The sequence below is a fragment of the Toxorhynchites rutilus genome, chromosome 1 (assembly GCF_029784135.1).
Source record: "Toxorhynchites rutilus septentrionalis strain SRP chromosome 1, ASM2978413v1, whole genome shotgun sequence".
In the NCBI taxonomy this organism is placed as follows: domain Eukaryota; kingdom Metazoa; phylum Arthropoda; class Insecta; order Diptera; family Culicidae; genus Toxorhynchites; species Toxorhynchites rutilus.
In genome coordinates this window covers 179,030,206-179,047,915 of record NC_073744.1, presented here as the reverse complement: position 1 = coordinate 179,047,915, position 17,710 = coordinate 179,030,206, and the positions used below count along the sequence as shown (strand labels likewise).

Genomic DNA, 17,710 nt, shown 5'->3' with positions numbered 1-17,710 from the left:
TGAAAGATTTCGAATGCTTATAGCTCGAACATTTCGTACTGGATAGGAGAGATGTTTGCATCACTTGATAGGGAATATTTCTACGCATCTATCGCAACTAACAAAATGTTGTTTTTCATTAGATAAACAATTGAATAACTGTAAAATATTAGGCGTTATCTAAACGCCCTAACTGCATCGTTTTGATTGGCCCGATTTACGGTTTCCCTAACACAGCCATCAAAACCAAGCAGCCTTGGGGAAATCGGCATTGCAAATACATGAAAGTAGGGGGACTTTTGTTCTCATCGAAAAATGTTCCCTAACACAGACTTTAAAGCCAATCAGCGAAATCGGCATTGCAAGCACACGAAAGAGCCTAGAGGCGAGTGAACTGAAAAGTTTAAACCCTCTTAAAGCCAAAAAGAAGAAAAAGAACACACGAAAGTAGGGGGAGCTTTTGTTCCCACCGAAATGTGTTCCCTAATAGAGATTTCTAAACCAAGGTGCCTGGAGAAATCGGTATTTCAAATTCATGCAAGTCGGGGGTATTTTTGTTCCGACTGGAATGTGTTTCCCTAACACAGACTTCTAATCCATGAAGCGTGGGGAAATCGGCATTGCGAATTCATACAAATCGGGGGTATTTTTGTTCCGATTGAAATGTGTTTCCCTAACACAGACTTCAAAACCGAGGTTTCTGGGGAAATCGGCTCTGCAAATAAATGCAAACTGCGAGTACTTTTGTCCTCGCTTGCCTTTGTGCAGAATGGAATATGTCTGTCCTAACATGATCTTCTAAACTTAGGAACCTGGGAAAATCGTGCAGCCACTAGAAGCGAATGAACTTCCCAGTTTCAAGCAAATTCGAGATTCGAGAAGTATGTACACTTTTGGGATGTAAACTTCAGAGGGAAATGTAAAATAAAATAATCGTTTGATAATTTTTTTTTGTCTTTATTGGAAAGATTTTCAGCCTTAGGCTGGTTCATCAAACGTTTGATAATTCTTCCGTACATATATTTTGTTCTAGTCATCATACCAAACGTAAAAGGTCCGTCATTAAATTTACTTGTAACGAAGAACAATCAATCACAATAAATGAATTGACTTTACACGGCATTTGTTCATTTTTTTCACTCACAGAGCAAATATATTGAACTCAATTGAATTTGGAAACTGTTTCATTCAATCAAGAATCTAATCAATACAAACGAATGATTGCTCAGCTAAGGTAGTTCCACGTGAACCTTGCGGTTATATCATAGATATAATCCACTAATTTTTTTTTATTTGAAAACATAAGTTATATGAGATATGAGATTTCAATTGTTTTAATGTAAGTAAGTCATTTGTTTACTCAAAGAGGTCATCTACCAAGGACATCTACAAAGCGCTGAGGATACGAGGACCACGGACCAACGGGGGTGGAAAGGTGACGAAGTCTGTTATGAATTGGTTATTCATTGTCATCACCAACAATTAATTCGGAATAGCTAAAATATCCTGACGACAATTTCGCAGTTTATGTTATTGCTCTTGTTTCCATACCGATTTCAATATGACGAGAATCTATGGAATGTGATTCGCATAAGTATTGTTGACGCAAGTTTCAAAGCGTTGGCCGTTTGAATACGACGAGAAAACACGAGATCAGTAATATCATCATTAACTGATTCTGGATTGAATAAAAAGCTGAAATTGAATTCCAGCCATCAAAGTATGCAAACTCATTATTTATGGCTTCCTTATCATCGAAAACACCAGACAATTATGGTCAACACATTCATCAAGAACAACGGAAAGCCGCGATATCAAAGATGTTAATTTTCTAAAGTCGCGAAATATCTGATTCAAAGTATTAAAACGAATGGCCTTAAATTTGCCAAAGAGCTCGAACAAGTTTCGTTTGAACTACTGAAGAATCGAACTACTGAAGAATAATGATCAGAAATAATGCAATTCCCACTTTGTACTGAGCAATGTGTGTATGGAAGACCAGGAACAAAGTTTTATCAGTAAACGACTTCTTCGCACCATAAAATAATCAACGGTGTTAGATTTAACAATGATTAGGCACTTCAGACATACAGCGCCAAAATGAATCATTGGAACAAATCAGTCATCAATGATAAGCAACAAACAAAACAGTCACTACAACAACAACAACAATTGCCAATAAGAGTTATCAGAAGTACATAACACAGACGATAAAATCCGAGATGCTGCGCCTATATTCGACAGAATGAAAAAGTTCCAGGAGTAAACAAATGAGAAGATTTATTAGTCTAATCGATAACAACAGCAAGAGCTGAATTTATAAACTTATTATTAATTTCATTCAAGCATACACTCTCTTTTCCGTAGGGGATAGTGATGTTGTGGTACAGACGATCATTATCGTCCGCTTTGTGTATTTAGGATTTAGCTTCGTGGGAGGCAAATCCATAAACATGGTGAGCTCGGTTTTATGACGTACTGAGACGTCCTGAGAGATATGAAGTAGGAGATAAGAATAGGAACAAAATAGAATAAGCAGATGGTAAGAATGTGTATGAGCAAAGGAAGAAGATAGATATAGATAAATTATATGAGTTAGTTGGTAACGAGAAACCAAACCGTGAACAGTCTATCCGAAAGGCCCCTGACACCAATTGTGCACGCCGTTTGTTAAACTATCGACCACCGGAGTATTTACATGCTGATTTCCCCCAGGTACCATGAATTAGAAATTTCTGTTAGGGAATACATATCTGTGGGAGCAAAAGTTCCCCCTACTTGCATGTATTTGCAGTGCCGATTTCCCCCAGGCAGCATGGATTTGATGTCTCGTCAATTTCGACCAGTCAGAAGTGGGTATTTCCGTTAGGATAGGGTTTGAGGTTTTTCAATTGTTCGTTGGTTAGTTTTTTTGACATATATTATTTTATTTAATTTAAAAATTTGTTATGGAGTTCCGAAATCGATTGACGCAAAAATTTCATCAATCCATCATGAAATGACTGAGCAGTGAGCGTTTGAAATTGGACAATTTTCACGATGTGCTCGATTTTCAATTTTCAATTTGTACCCCAATATGTTCCCGAAAGACGTAATCCTACGTCAAAAAGAAAAAGAATCTCGAAAAATATAAAGTGAAATTTGTTTGAAATTTACTGAAGTACTCGCACCAAACCATTTCGAGAAAATCCTCTCCGAACCATCAAACTTCGACTTCCATAGTTTCTTCCAGTGTCAGTCACTGTAGGATGCACTTTAAGAAAATACATCAATCAAATTTAAAGGAATTGCACGTAATTCTCTGAAATTTCACCTAACGTTAATGTGTGAAACATTTTGCAAACAATACAACGTTATTTGTATGTTTATATTCCCAGAAGTCAAACAATCGCTGGATGTGGGCGATTGCGAAGAACCTTTCTCTCAAATGGATGCTGGCAATGTCGGCTCCCCCCCGCATTCCGGGAAGAAGATTATGCTTACAGCAAAGTACAAATTCTATCTCGTTTGTCCGCAAGCCGTTTGCTTTCTCGCTGGCTTGCTTGCCACTTACGGCAAACCGTTTTACGCTTTAATTTTGTTTAATTTGCGGAAACGAAAGCCGATTACTTCGCTTCCGGGCTATTCTCTTCTGTCATCTTGCGTTAATTTAATTTCGACCGACAGAGATAAGACATTGATACATTATGTAATTGATTCCGTGAGCCACGTGAGAAAATGATCCTGTGAGATGTCCCTCAGCTGGAGACACAAAACTAGGTCACATTGAAGCGGCATCCCGCTACTGACTGCTGAATATGGATATGTTTTCCGTTCCAATATCAAGTGCTGCATTCCCATGCATGGGAGGAATGCGGGGGCGTATCGCAAGATATGCGACAGAATGCATGCGAGATGCGCGTTCCAACCGGTGACGGGTTGATATTTGCTTATTGAAAGCTGTCACATAGCTCAATGCGTAATAATTCTGTTCACTACCCATCTCGTTATCTGATTGACATTTGCAATTGAACATCGTTAAAAATCGAATTCCGTATCAATTTGCCACAATTACAACTTCGCCCATCATCCTCTGATGGGTAAGGAAGCAGCTTTTCCCGGTCAAACGACCTGCCGTAAAATATCACATTCCCTCGGTTGTTATTATCATCGTAAAAGATCACCACTCCCTCGGTTTTATAGCGCACTTCAAAAGTTTTCCCCTGCGATGCAACCGCAAAAATGCGATATTGTGTGCAATCATAAAACCACTTGACTTTGAGTCAAGCCCCCTGCTGGCCCTTCCCGTTTCCGGTGGAATGGTCGTTAAAGTGAAACAAAATAGGACAGTGCAGTTGGTGGGACATCTCGGAAACATTGCAACAGTTTGTGTCCTTCCTTTTAAAGCAGACAGATCGGTTCATGCGTACTCCGGATTCGGTGTGAAAACTGCCACCCTTTCGGAGGGAGGTCGATTTAGCTTCTTTCATATTCACAACCCCCCCGAGTTGCTTAAATTGAAAAGTTCAACTTTTCCGTCTTCCTGCCGGATGGGAACGGCTGGCTTGGTGGGGAAAAAGAATAATGCACGTGACAGCATCGATGCAATGCGATGTAATGCGGTCTTCCAAGAAGTAGCGCGAGTGTGTGGGACCCCTTTTTTTCGTAACCAATAACCACCCCGCTGTTCTTGGGTGGTGCTGAATCAGCATTTCGCTTGCGTCGGTTTGAGATTCCAATTTGAATCGATTCGACGAAAACCGACTTCAAAACCGAAAGCGTGGTTACGATGGAATGATAGACGGATCCGCTTTCTTTTGAGAGACTGCGGTTGTAATTCCTTTTCGGTTTTGTTTTGGATTCTGTGTTTGTCACGTCTTGTGACGAATTTAGCTTTCGACAACATTTTCGATTATTCACAGCATAGGTTTCAGTGATGGGTTGGTACATTTTGCCTTACATTTTTTATTTATATAGATCAAGTTTATAATACGAAATATTTCCATTGCAGATTTGTTAAATATTTCCGAGTATCGAAGGATCTGTTTCGTCACCTTCTGAACGTTGTTGAAGGTAATCATAAGTCGACTATAAGATCAACATCTGTTCTTCCGGTCATTAAGCTTGCTGCGACAATTAGATTCCTGGCTGAAGGAAGTTATCAGAAAGGTGCTGGAAACGATCTATTCGTTGGCATTGCACAATCCACCATGTCGAAGGCCTTAACTCAAGTGATTGATATTCTCCTGAATCATGTGTGTCCGATGGCAATTAGGTTTCCTGCAAACGAACCAGAGAAAAACGCGATAAAATTAGGATTTTTTCAGAAGTCCGGTTTTCCAGGTGGATTAAGGCGTGGATGGAACGCATATTAGAATTTTTCCTCCAAATTCTAATATTCAGCACCTATATTATAATAGAAAGGGATATCACAGCCTTAATGTTTTGATAGTAAGTATGGTAATTATAAGCAAAACAGCAAAAATAAATATTTCTATTTTTCAGGTTTGCGACCATCAACTAATAATAAGGTACGTTGATGCAAACTATCCAGGATCTAGCCACGATAGTTTCATATGGAATGCAAGTGCATTGGACAATCACCTTTTAACGAATTATCAACACGGGGAAAAAAATACTTGGCTTCTAGGTACGATATTTGGTTCCAAGCATTCTTGAATCTCAATAATATTTCTATTTTTAATATCACAGGTGATGCCGGCTATCCTTTGAAGCCATATTTGATCACTCCGTTCCGGACCACCTCCAATTCTACGTCCCCAAATAAGACAAAATTCAACGAGTTATTAGCAAAGACCAGAATTACCGTAGAAAGGTCGATAGGAGTACTCAAAAGTGTTTTCCGTAGCATATCAGGTGCAAGACAATTGCACTATACACCAGACAAAGCTACAAAAATTATCAACGTGTGTTGTGCTCTGCACAATTTACGTATAAAATACAAAGTTGCTTATGATATGGAAGAAATTTATAATATAGAGGATTACGAAAATGAAGAATCACATTTTTTTAACGTAGACGATAATACTGATGTTAATAGAATAAGAGAAGAAATTATGTTATCAATTGTATAATAAGAAAAAATCGTAAATATTATATTATAATTTTCTTTATTGTTTATTCCGAGTCATATTCTTTTTTATTAGACGCCTTCAACAAATCTAGCTTTCTTTTTTTGTATTCGAGAGTAGCGAGCCGGTATTCCAATTCCCGCTCCTTCCTCTTCTCTTCCCGAAGAAGGTATTCTTTTTTTAAACGAAATTTCTCTTCCTTCAAATAGTACTGCCTCCTCGCATATTTCACACATTGCTCAGAGTTGGCAGTCAACTGTTTAAGATATTCCGTTTGTTGAGATAGCAACTCCGATGTATCGATTACCTTCCTTTTCTTGGGAATACTCCTAGGTGTGCTACATTGTTTGCTTGTGCCAGGCTGTGGTGTGTTCTCAACATTGTCGATTTCAATTTCCATGATATCTGGAGTATGCTGTGGAGACGATGTCATCGGGAGACCAAAAGCTGTTCCTGTGGGCGGATCAAAATGTTTAATTATATTTCAAAAAGTGTTTTTGTATGTTACCATTGTGATTGATTGCTTTATCCAGGCAAAGCAAATTAACCACAGCTTCCTCGCATGGCGAAAAGGCATGCATTTTATTTGGTCCTCCCCCTGTAGCTTTGGATTCGTTTTTGTTATCTGTCATCTTCTTTTTGACGTAGGACTACGTCTAACCGGAAGATATAGGGGGTGAAATGGAAATCTAGGCACTGAACAAGTAGGAAAAAATGCAAGATTTGGACCGCTTATAACTCGAGCATTTCTCAATAGATCGCAAAGGTTTTTGCATCAATTGATAGGAAATATATCTACTGTAGTATGATTTCAAACCCCGTTCCAAAGTCCATCTTAAAACTCCCAATATACAAATTATCCTTCTCCTCATAAGCAGTTGATTGTTTCAAAATAAATGACTCATGCGTGGTCACTTCAATTTACGATTCCCACGAAACATTCCTCAAGCGCAACTGCATTATTTCGTTAATTGTTTTTCTCCCACATTCGTCCATGCCAACATGCGCGGGCGATATGAATGCACCCTTACATCATGTCGCGCGCAGCTAAAGGCAATAAACCAGAAACCAAAACAAACCCAGTTCTATTCTGATTAAATACGCGACCGTACACAAAGTCGTCGTGACACTTTACGATTTCCCATGAAATCGATATGCGCGCTTATGAGCGCAGTAAGCAATTTTATTTCTTGACACCATTCACATCGAACACTGCATTCGATTGATTGGCTATTCCCCTTTGAAATCGACTTGGCTCCTCCCAATGAAACTCTCCACAAACTGTTGGCTAAGTTAGCTTAAGACACATGTAACTAGCATTAAGACAGTTCTTGTATGACACTCGACGCGGATGCACGCGTGGGGTGACGAGAAATGAATAAAACCCTTTTGAATAAAAGTATAAAGCACGAAATATAAGACATGGCGACCGTGAAATTAAACCTGCAATCTTCGGAAGTGATTTATGTGAAGAATATTGAAAATAAGTACAAGGCCGCGTGTGATGAACAATATTGGTGATGTGAACAATATTATTGGCATTACAATATAAACTATATAATTACATGGCGAGTGGTAAACTTGAGTGCAATTACCGCCACAGCTCAATGGAAAAGCCAAAATAAAAGTATGAGAAGAAAAGTTAAGGAAAGGGAGAAAAATCCCCGAAGTTTGTGTAATCAACTTTAGCGCAGACTGAAAAAAAAAAATATATATGAAATATATATTTATTATGGACAACTGGACAAGCTTAAATAGTGAATATTAAGTGTCGTGCCAACAGGCGAGTGATAATTCGAACAGCAAACATTGGAACAATAGCGAAATCTAAACAAATAGTGCTGGGAGAAATTCAAAAAGTGTTACAAACAATGTGATCGGAAAAGTGCCAGAAAAGCGGTGTAATATAAATACTGACACTGAATAGGAGGGAAACAAAATAAAAAAAAAAACTCCTTACGAAAATAATTTCAATGAAGATCAAACCAAAAGTGCTGGGAGAAAATCAACAGAGACAACTTATTTTCCCATGTGAATAAAATGAAAAGTTAACCTTAATAAGGAGAAACAGCAAGAGCAGCAGCGGAAAGTGTAACGCGAAGATAAATGAACAGAAGCAGGAACATCGGAAGGCGAGACCATTGTCAGCAATAAGGAACTGACAGGCGGGACCAACAGAGAGCAGAAGGAGCTAAATCTGGAATGAAACCGACGATATGAAGTAAGCAATTGAAACCGATGTATATCAAAATAAAACGTACAGCACTTATCGAACTGAACGCATAGGCTAGAATGATTATATGTTTCTTTATGAAGTGTTCGAATTACATACCCTCGGTTACAAAGTATTTATAAAAATTATTTCCAAATAATGAGTTTTGATAATAATATATTCGGTATAGAAACAATAAATTTCGATACATTTACCAATGACTATAATGTATAATGCATAATGAAAAACAATGCATGTAATTAATTGAATATGCTTCGAGAAAGTAGAAATGGGCCTGTTTGACAAGAAAACTATTCAAAATACAGGAGACCCACAAGTAAATATCCTAAACCACGTGGAACAACACACTTTATTCCACGAAACGCAAGAGTTATTATTATGGATTATACTTGCGATTTTATTAATATTTGCTTTCATTAAACTATACAAGAATTATAAGCAGTGTGTACGTAAAGAAGCACTGAAAGCTGCACAGTCGGCACAAACTATGGCATCAATTGCCTAAAGCTTTAGACTATATATGAATGGCCGCTAATAGAATAACTTAATATACAAAAATTACAGCAAAGAAATAATATCATAAGAAAATAATATAACGAAAATTATATATTATTTTTTTTTTACCTCTACTTCAAAAATCTTATAAAAATGATTAAAGACGATTTTGAAGATTTTCTGAAATTATTAGCTGATGTAAGCAAAGGAAAGGGCGAAGGAGCTTTCGCACCTGATATAGTAGTATTTGGAGAAAATACTAAACTCGAATCGTATGAAGAATTACTAGACAGAATAGATGAATTACCCGGATGTGATCCGATTACGTGGCTAAAACTTCCCGGCCAGAAAGAGAGAAGACGACAAAGATTGGCCGAAGCAAAAAGGAATAGAAGGCAAATGAAAAATAATCAATAAAATAATATATATATTTTTTCGCAAATTTGTTCTTATCATTAGTCCGAAAAGATAAAATTCTGAGAATTTATGAATAAAAATGAGTCTTCCTAAATGGAACAACTCAAAGAAATTGAATCATATCTGAAAAAGGGATATCAGAATTTGAACAAAAATAAAAACAGACCAAGAACTTTACATAATATTGAAGTCAAAAGGCAACAGTTACAAGAAAACTTAGCCAAATATCGAACAATACTAAAATCTTTCGAGTATAGACTTGGAGCTTCAGTCTGGAATGACGAAGTTGAAACTTATGGTGCACTGAAACAAATATATCAGAAGGCCATCAAAATTTTAGATGAATCAGAAGTAATACAAAGGGAATACGATAGTGAACCAGAGACACTTGGTAAATCAAGTGGTTTACTAAAACCCTATAAATTAAGCACTGACGATTCACTATTGAGAGTGAAAAGTGAAATTAATTTAAAACAAAGAAAAATTAAATTTAAAATATTGACAAAAATTTTAATTTGGTATATTAAAATACACAAAGTATCCAACATGGCTCTTAATATTAAAACAGCCGCTGAATTAGCAACGCTGATACCCACTTATGACGGAAACGCAAGTGGTGTTAAATCATTTATAGACGCGGTGAACTTGGCAAAGACCATAGTTCCAATCGAAAGCAAAGCAGCCGCAATTCAAATTATACTAACAAAATTAACTGGAAAAGCGAGAAATTTATTCTTAATATCTCCAACGGATTATGACGAAATAGTCGCAAAAATCCAAACAAATTGCGAAGAGAAATCAAATTCAGACATAGCCTTAGCTAATCTGATGAATTTGAGACTCAAATCGACAAATGAAATCGAGAAATTCACTAAACAACTCGATGAATTGACAGATAAGCTCAAAGATACCTATATAAGAGAACAAATTCCCGACACAGTCGCAAGGAAAATGTCTCAAAAGGTAGCGATCAAAACACTTATCAAAGAAACACCCAACAGAGAGACCAAAATGATGCTGAAAATTGGCAAATTCGACAATTTACAAGAGGCCATCAACGTAATGGTAGAAAATGAAAAGGACAATACTGATTCAAACGCAGTCGTACTGCAGTCGATTAAGGCTAGACAACCAAATCATTATAACACAAACCGAAATTTCAATTACAGAAACCCTATGGTTTATGAAAGAAATAATCAAAGAAATTATTTCCAGGGAAGATATCAAGCAAGATATCCAAATAACCTCAATAGAAACCTCAACCGACAATATCCCATTAACCATCAGTATCCTACTAATAGAAATTCAATCCAAAATTCCCGACAACAACCAAATTTCAATCAAAATTTACAACAATACCCTTTTCAACGAAATTTCAATCAAAATCAAAACAGAAACGTTAACAGAAATTTCAATAGAAATAATGTACCAGCGAGAATGTACGTAGTAAATCAGCAAGACATTCCTCGACTGAATAATCATGCAAACAATAATGGATTTCACCCACAAAACGAATCAGATAATACTTGCCAAGCTATGGTACCGTTCAACAACAATATTGCAAATAATGGGAACAATCAAGCAAATACCGATTATTTTTTAGCCAACCAGTAACAATTGCTAACAGATGTCGACTAACTGAACAATTGTTACGGACAGGCATACCGATTTTGACATTAAATTTAAATGCATCAAATTTTATCCAAGTCAAAGTGCACATGACTGGAAATAAAATATGCAACTTGATCATTGACACCGGTGCAGATATTTCGTTGTTCAAAGCACGAAATATTCTCCCAAATCAACATGTAAATACTAACAATAAGATTAAATTAAACGGCATTACGGAAAATAGTGTAGAAACATTAGGTTTAACAAATACATCTTTATGCTTTAATAATACATTAATTTTAAATCACGATTTTCACCTAGTTACCGCAGACTTACCAATTACGGCTGATGGTATTCTAGGTCGAGATTTTTTAATAAATTATAAATGTTTAATAGATTATGAACATTGGCTACTTACATTTAATATAGCCAATATACAAATTTCAGTACCAATAGAAGACAACTTAAATGAAGGCTTCATGCTACCAAGTCGTAGTGAAGTTATCAGAAGGATACCATATTTAAACATTAGAGAGGATATGGTAGTCCATTCAGAAGAAATTTACCCAGGAGTTTTCTGTGGTAACACTATAATTTCACCTTTAAAGCCTTATGTAAAATTTGTAAATACTACGAATAAACCTTTGTACATACATTATTCTAAATTTAAGCCTACATTAAGTATTTTAAACGATTATTCTATTCTTAATGTAAATACCAAAAATATTAATAATAAGAGATCCGAAGAGATTTTTAAAAGCATAAACACGGACAAAATTCCTCCATATGCTAAAGATAAATTTAAAAAATTAATTAATGATTATCAAGACATATTTTGTCTTCCAGAGGAGGATGTTACTCAAAACAATTTCTATTCACAGAACATTGTTCTAAGTGATAAAGTTCCTGTATATATTCCTAATTACAAGACGATTCATGCGCAACAAACCGAAATTAATCAACAGGTAAACAAAATGTTAGAGAGTAATATAGTGGAACCTTCAGTTTCACCATACAACTCTCCTATACTTCTAGTACCAAAAAAATCCCAAAATAATGACAAAAAATGGCGTTTAGTCGTTGATTTTAGACAACTAAATAAAAAAATTTTAGCAGACAAATTTCCTCTACCAAGAATTGACGATATTTTAGATCAACTTGGCAGAGCAAAATATTTTTCAACATTAGATCTCATGTCAGGTTTTCATCAAATACCTTTGGACAATGAGTCTAGAAAATTTACGGCATTTTCAACACAAAACGGACATTATCAATATACAAGATTACCGTTTGGATTGAATATAAGTCCAAACAGTTTTCAACGTATGATGACAATTGCAATGGCTGGTTTAACCCCAGAATTAGCTTTCATTTACATCGACGATATTATAGTCGTAGGATGTTCTGTAAACCATCATATTTCAAATCTAAATCAAGTTTTTGAAAGATTAAGATATTACAATTTGAAGCTAAATGCGCAGAAATGCAAATTTTTTAGCACTGAAGTTACCTTTCTAGGTCATAAAATAACAGAATATGGCATGTTACCAGATGATTCCAAATTTTCAACTATTCAAAATTATCCAGTTCCTAAAAATGCAGACGAAGTTAGAAGATTCGTTGCATTTTGTAATTATTATCGTAAATTCGTACCAAATTTTGCATTAATAGCAAATCCCCTTAATCAACTATTGAAGAAAAATTCACAATTTATATGGACCAATAGTTGTCAAAATGCATTCAACACCCTAAGAAATTCATTAATGTCACCAAGATTATTACAATATCCAGATTTTACGAAGCAATTTATATTAACAACAGATGCTTCAGATATAGGTTGTGGAGCTGTATTGTCTCAACAAACACAACATGGAAATTTACCAATAGCTTTTGCAAGCAAAACTTTTACACCTGGTGAAAAGAATAAACCAGTGATTCTAAAAGAATTAACAGCCATACATTGGGCTATTAATTACTTCAAACCTTACCTGTACGGTAGAAAATTTTTAGTACAAACGGATCATAGACCGTTAGTTTTCTTATTCGGTATGAAAAATCCAACTTCAAAATTAACTAGAATGCGTCTTGATTTAGAAGAATATGACTTTACAATTGAATACATAGCAGGAAAATCAAATGTAGGAACAGATGCTTTATCAAGAATAGTAAACTCCTCTGATGAATTAAAAAATTTAAATATATTAGGAGTAAGCACAAGAGCGATGACTCGTAATTCGAAAAATAATTCAAATATGAAAACATCTGATAATCAAATTTCTGTACCACGAGAAACTGATCACTTCTCTACGTACATGACAAATAATCCATCAGAAACGAAGAAATTAATTAAACTCGAAACACGCGTCGACAAATATGGAATGATATTTTATTTAAAGAAAAACAATAAAATTATTGCCCAAGTGCATCAACAAATTTTACATGGAAGTCAGACATTAGAATCTGCACTTCTGAAAATAGAAGGAACAATGATTAAAATGAACCAAAAGAAATTAGCGCTGTCGACAAAAGACGAAATATTTAAAATGATATCAATTGAAAACTTTAAAATATTAGCGAATACTCAAGTGTATTCAATAGAAATTATTATTTACAATCCACCAATGTTTTTAACAAAAATAAAAGACATCCAAAAAGTATTGAATGATTACCATAACACCCCTACAGGAGGTCACATTGGTCAACATAAGTTGTACCTTCAAATTAGAGAAGTGTATAATTGGAGCAATATGAAAAGATCGATTGCAGAATTCATCAAGGCCTGTGAATTATGCAAACGAAACAAAGTCATAAAGCATACAAAAGAAAAACAAGTAGTTACTACAACACCAAATCACCCATTCGAAAGTATTTCAATAGATACAGTTGGACCATTACCAAAAAGTAACAACAACAATAGATATGTAGTTAGTATTCAATGCGATTTAACGAAATATGTCGTATTAATTCCAGTACCTACTAAAGAAGCAAACGTAATTGCTAAAGCATTAGTAGACAATTTTATTTTAACTTACGGAACATTTTTAACTTTACGTTCTGATCAAGGAACTGAGTATAATAACGAAGTCTTTGAACAGATCTGTGAAATGCTTAAAATTGAACAAAAATTTAGTACAGCCTATCACCCTCAGACGATTGGTTCTTTGGAGAGAAATCACAGATGTTTAAATGAATACCTGAGATCTTTCGTTAACGAACATCAATCGGATTGGGATGAATGGTTAAAATTCTATGCTTTCAATTATAACACAACCCCACATTCACACCATGAATTTACCCCTCATGAATTAATTTTTGGAACTAAAGCTAAATTACCACAAGAATTATTTGAAAAAGGAACTGAACCAATATATAATTTTGAACAATATAGTAAAGAACTAAAATTTAAATTACAACGATCTAATGAAATAGCAAGAACCAAATTAATTGAGCAGAAAATTCAAAGAGCAAAAAACTCAGAAAATGTCATTAATCCAATTCATTTAACAGTAAACGACAAAGTTTATCTAAAAATAGAAAACAGAAGAAAACTTGATCCATTCTATGACGGACCATATATAGTTCAAGAAATACTAGATACAAACTGCAGGATTCAGAACCCCAAAACAGAACATACACAGACAGTACACAAAAACAGATTGATAAAAATATAAAATCAAACAACATTCATTTTTAGAGAAGTTACTTCATTCGCAAAAACCAATTATATTACAATTATTTATAGAAATCTTTAGAAATATATCAAATTACCAATATTATACAAAACCACATACCATTGTTTACAATATACCAACAGCTTTGGAAAATAAAAGTTTAGAAACCTATAAAAAGTCTATAAAATATTTGTAACATTGAGAGAAGCCAAGGAATAATTAATCCATAATCTGAATACTAAGAATGATTCCATTGCATTACATCATTCTCTTAAAGAGGGATGGTGTAGTATGATTTCAAACCCCGTTCCAAAGTCCATCTTAAAACTCCCAATATACAAATTATCCTTCTCCTCATAAGCAGTTGATTGTTTCAAAATAAATGACTCATGCGTGGTCACTTCAATTTACGATTCCCACGAAACATTCCTCAAGCGCAACTGCATTATTTCGTTAATTGTTTTTCTCCCACATTCGTCCATGCCAACATGCGCGGGCGATATGAATGCACCCTTACATCATGTCGCGCGCAGCTAAAGGCAATAAACCAGAAACCAAAACAAACCCAGTTCTATTCTGATTAAATACGCGACCGTACACAAAGTCGTCGTGACACTTTACGATTTCCCATGAAATCGATATGCGCGCTTATGAGCGCAGTAAGCAATTTTATTTCTTGACACCATTCACATCGAACACTGCATTCGATTGATTGGCTATTCCCCTTTGAAATCGACTTGGCTCCTCCCAATGAAACTCTCCACAAACTGTTGGCTAAGTTAGCTTAAGACACATGTAACTAGCATTAAGACAGTTCTTGTATGACACTCGACGCGGATGCACGCGTGGGGTGACGAGAAATGAATAAAACCCTTTTGAATAAAAGTATAAAGCACGAAATATAAGACACTACACATCTATCATAACGAATAACATTTCATTTTTCTTGAGATAAATAATTGAATAATTGTGAAATATCAAGCATTGTCAAAATGCTCTATGTGCCCATTTTTGATTGGTCCATTTTGTGCTCCTCAAATCGTACCGATCAAAACGGGCAACCAGATCAGCAGCGAAATAGAATGAAGCACGATTGGAAAGGAAAAAGAAAAAAATGAACGAAACATTGGTCGCAGTCTCACACATGCGTAATTCTCGAGCCAGCCAGTCGGCTTAAAAATCCCCGCTCCGCTGCCGTAACGATCATTCTCATTCAAACCGTACACCACATCGGTTCGCATCACAACACATCAACAAACCAACCCAAGCAGCCATGTCTGAACATGGTAAAGGAGGAAAAGTGAAGGGAAAGGCAAAATCCCGCTCGAACCGTGTTGATCTGGAGTTCCCCGCAAGGGTAGCTAGGCCGAGCGCGTTAGTACCAGTGCACCAGTCCACCTAGCCGGCGTTATATAGTTTCGGCCGCCGAAGTGATCGAGTTGGCTGGTAAAGCAGCTCGCGACGATAAGAAAACCCGCATTCAGAACAGAACACATTCGGTTCGGTGGACATCAAGACAACAGGCAGTTGCAGCGAGTGGCGAGTGGCAAACGCAATCGCAAAACGGCATCAGGTAGCAGTAGAAAAAAGTTTGTTCTTTATACAAACTGCTTTGGTGGCAAATCCAGAACAAGGCAGCATCGAGGGCGTTCGAAATGGTTTTTTTCAAAACCACGAGTACTAAGTTTTCTAAATTGGAACCATTCCATAACACAAGGCGCTTTTCAGGGCCATTAAACCTTCCAAAAAAGAGTTTAGGAAATACAGTTCAATGCTTTCTAAAACATTATCCAAAATAATAATAAAACACAAATTGATTTTTTCATAATTTGTTTGCCAGGGTCTGAAGAGTATGTGAATTTGGCAGTTGTTCTGAGCTTATTGATAGTTGGGGACTTTCCTGATTATTAAATTTTCACCAATTCTTAAATTGTTTCCAGATTGAAAGTTGAAAGTCGACACTGTCCACTGTCATCGCAAAAGTTCAATTACAGGTTAAAATCGCCTCCAATGCGACACTGAGTGGTGCTTCGGCACGTCGCATTGAATGTAATTTACTGTACAACATGTCACAAAGCTGGATGGGACATCTTGTTGGAATTTTCCAACTGTGAAAGCTGTGGCGAGTGGCAACAAATCGCTAAACAGGAAGGTTTAGCCGAACAAGATGGGGATATCGAGTGATAACAAAACAATAAACTCTTTTGATTGAAGATAATTTTGTGATCCCTTTTTAGCCTGCATGTGAATCCAACGAGCGAACAAATCGTAATGAATGTATTTTTTTGCCATCGCTCCCTTTTAACGCTCATTCGTTCGTCTCGTTGGACTCGCCCCTCTGGCTGAGTCTGCCGATTTGTCTCTATCCTGTGAGTGTGTATCGCTAGAGTATAAAACATGCGGACCCCAAAAAAATATCTTATTTTCTTTCAAACCGTAAACCCGTGTGGTTGTACGGCATCGGCATCGTGGACGTAACAAAGGAGGACAAGTTAAGGGAAAGGCAAAGTCTCACTCGAACCGTGCAGGTCTCCAGTTCCCTGTTGGTCGCATTCACTGATTGCTCCGCAAGGGTAACGGATTGGTGCCGGAGCACCAGTATACCTAACAGCGGTTATAGAGTTTCGGCCGTCGGAGTGCTCGAGTTGGCTTGCAAAGCTGCTCACGACAATCAGAAAACCCGCATCAAGAACAGAGCAGCTTCGGTTCGGCGCTCATCAAGACAACAATTAGTTTCAGTAAGTGGCAAAGTGTTTCTCTGGCACGTCGCATTAAATGTAATTTACTGAACAACATGTCACAAGCTGGATGGGAAGAAATTTTCCAACTGTGAAAGCTGTGGCGAGTGGCAAACGCAATAGCTAAACAGTAAGGTTTAACCGAACAAGATGGGAATATCGAGTGATAAAAAAACACAACACCGAAGGTTCTTTTCAGAACCACAACATGTTCATAAAGAGTAAACAGTAAACTAATCCATTTTTCAGGTAGATAGGTAGGAGAAGAAAATAAAACAATATATTTAAAATATATATTTAACAAAAGCTGTCCCCTTTGTATAGTCCTACGTCACTCCGGTTATGTCCCCGATATTACCCACCCGTCTTTTAGTTTTTACTTTTAGATCAGTCCAAACCTGTGTGAATGAATAAAAAGAAAAAAAATCTTTATACCCTGGTAATATCAAACACGTTCAGCGAAAAGGAGAACTTAAACGCAGAAGCAATTGAATG

At 36.2% G+C, this 17,710-nt stretch overlaps 1 protein-coding gene across 2 annotated transcripts in view; it reads left to right on the top strand.

Moving 5' to 3' along the window:
• Positions 1-17,710, top strand: part of LOC129774059 (serine/threonine-protein kinase 32B) — a 384,143-nt gene that overhangs the window by 188,400 nt on the left and 178,033 nt on the right. The window lies entirely within an intron of this gene.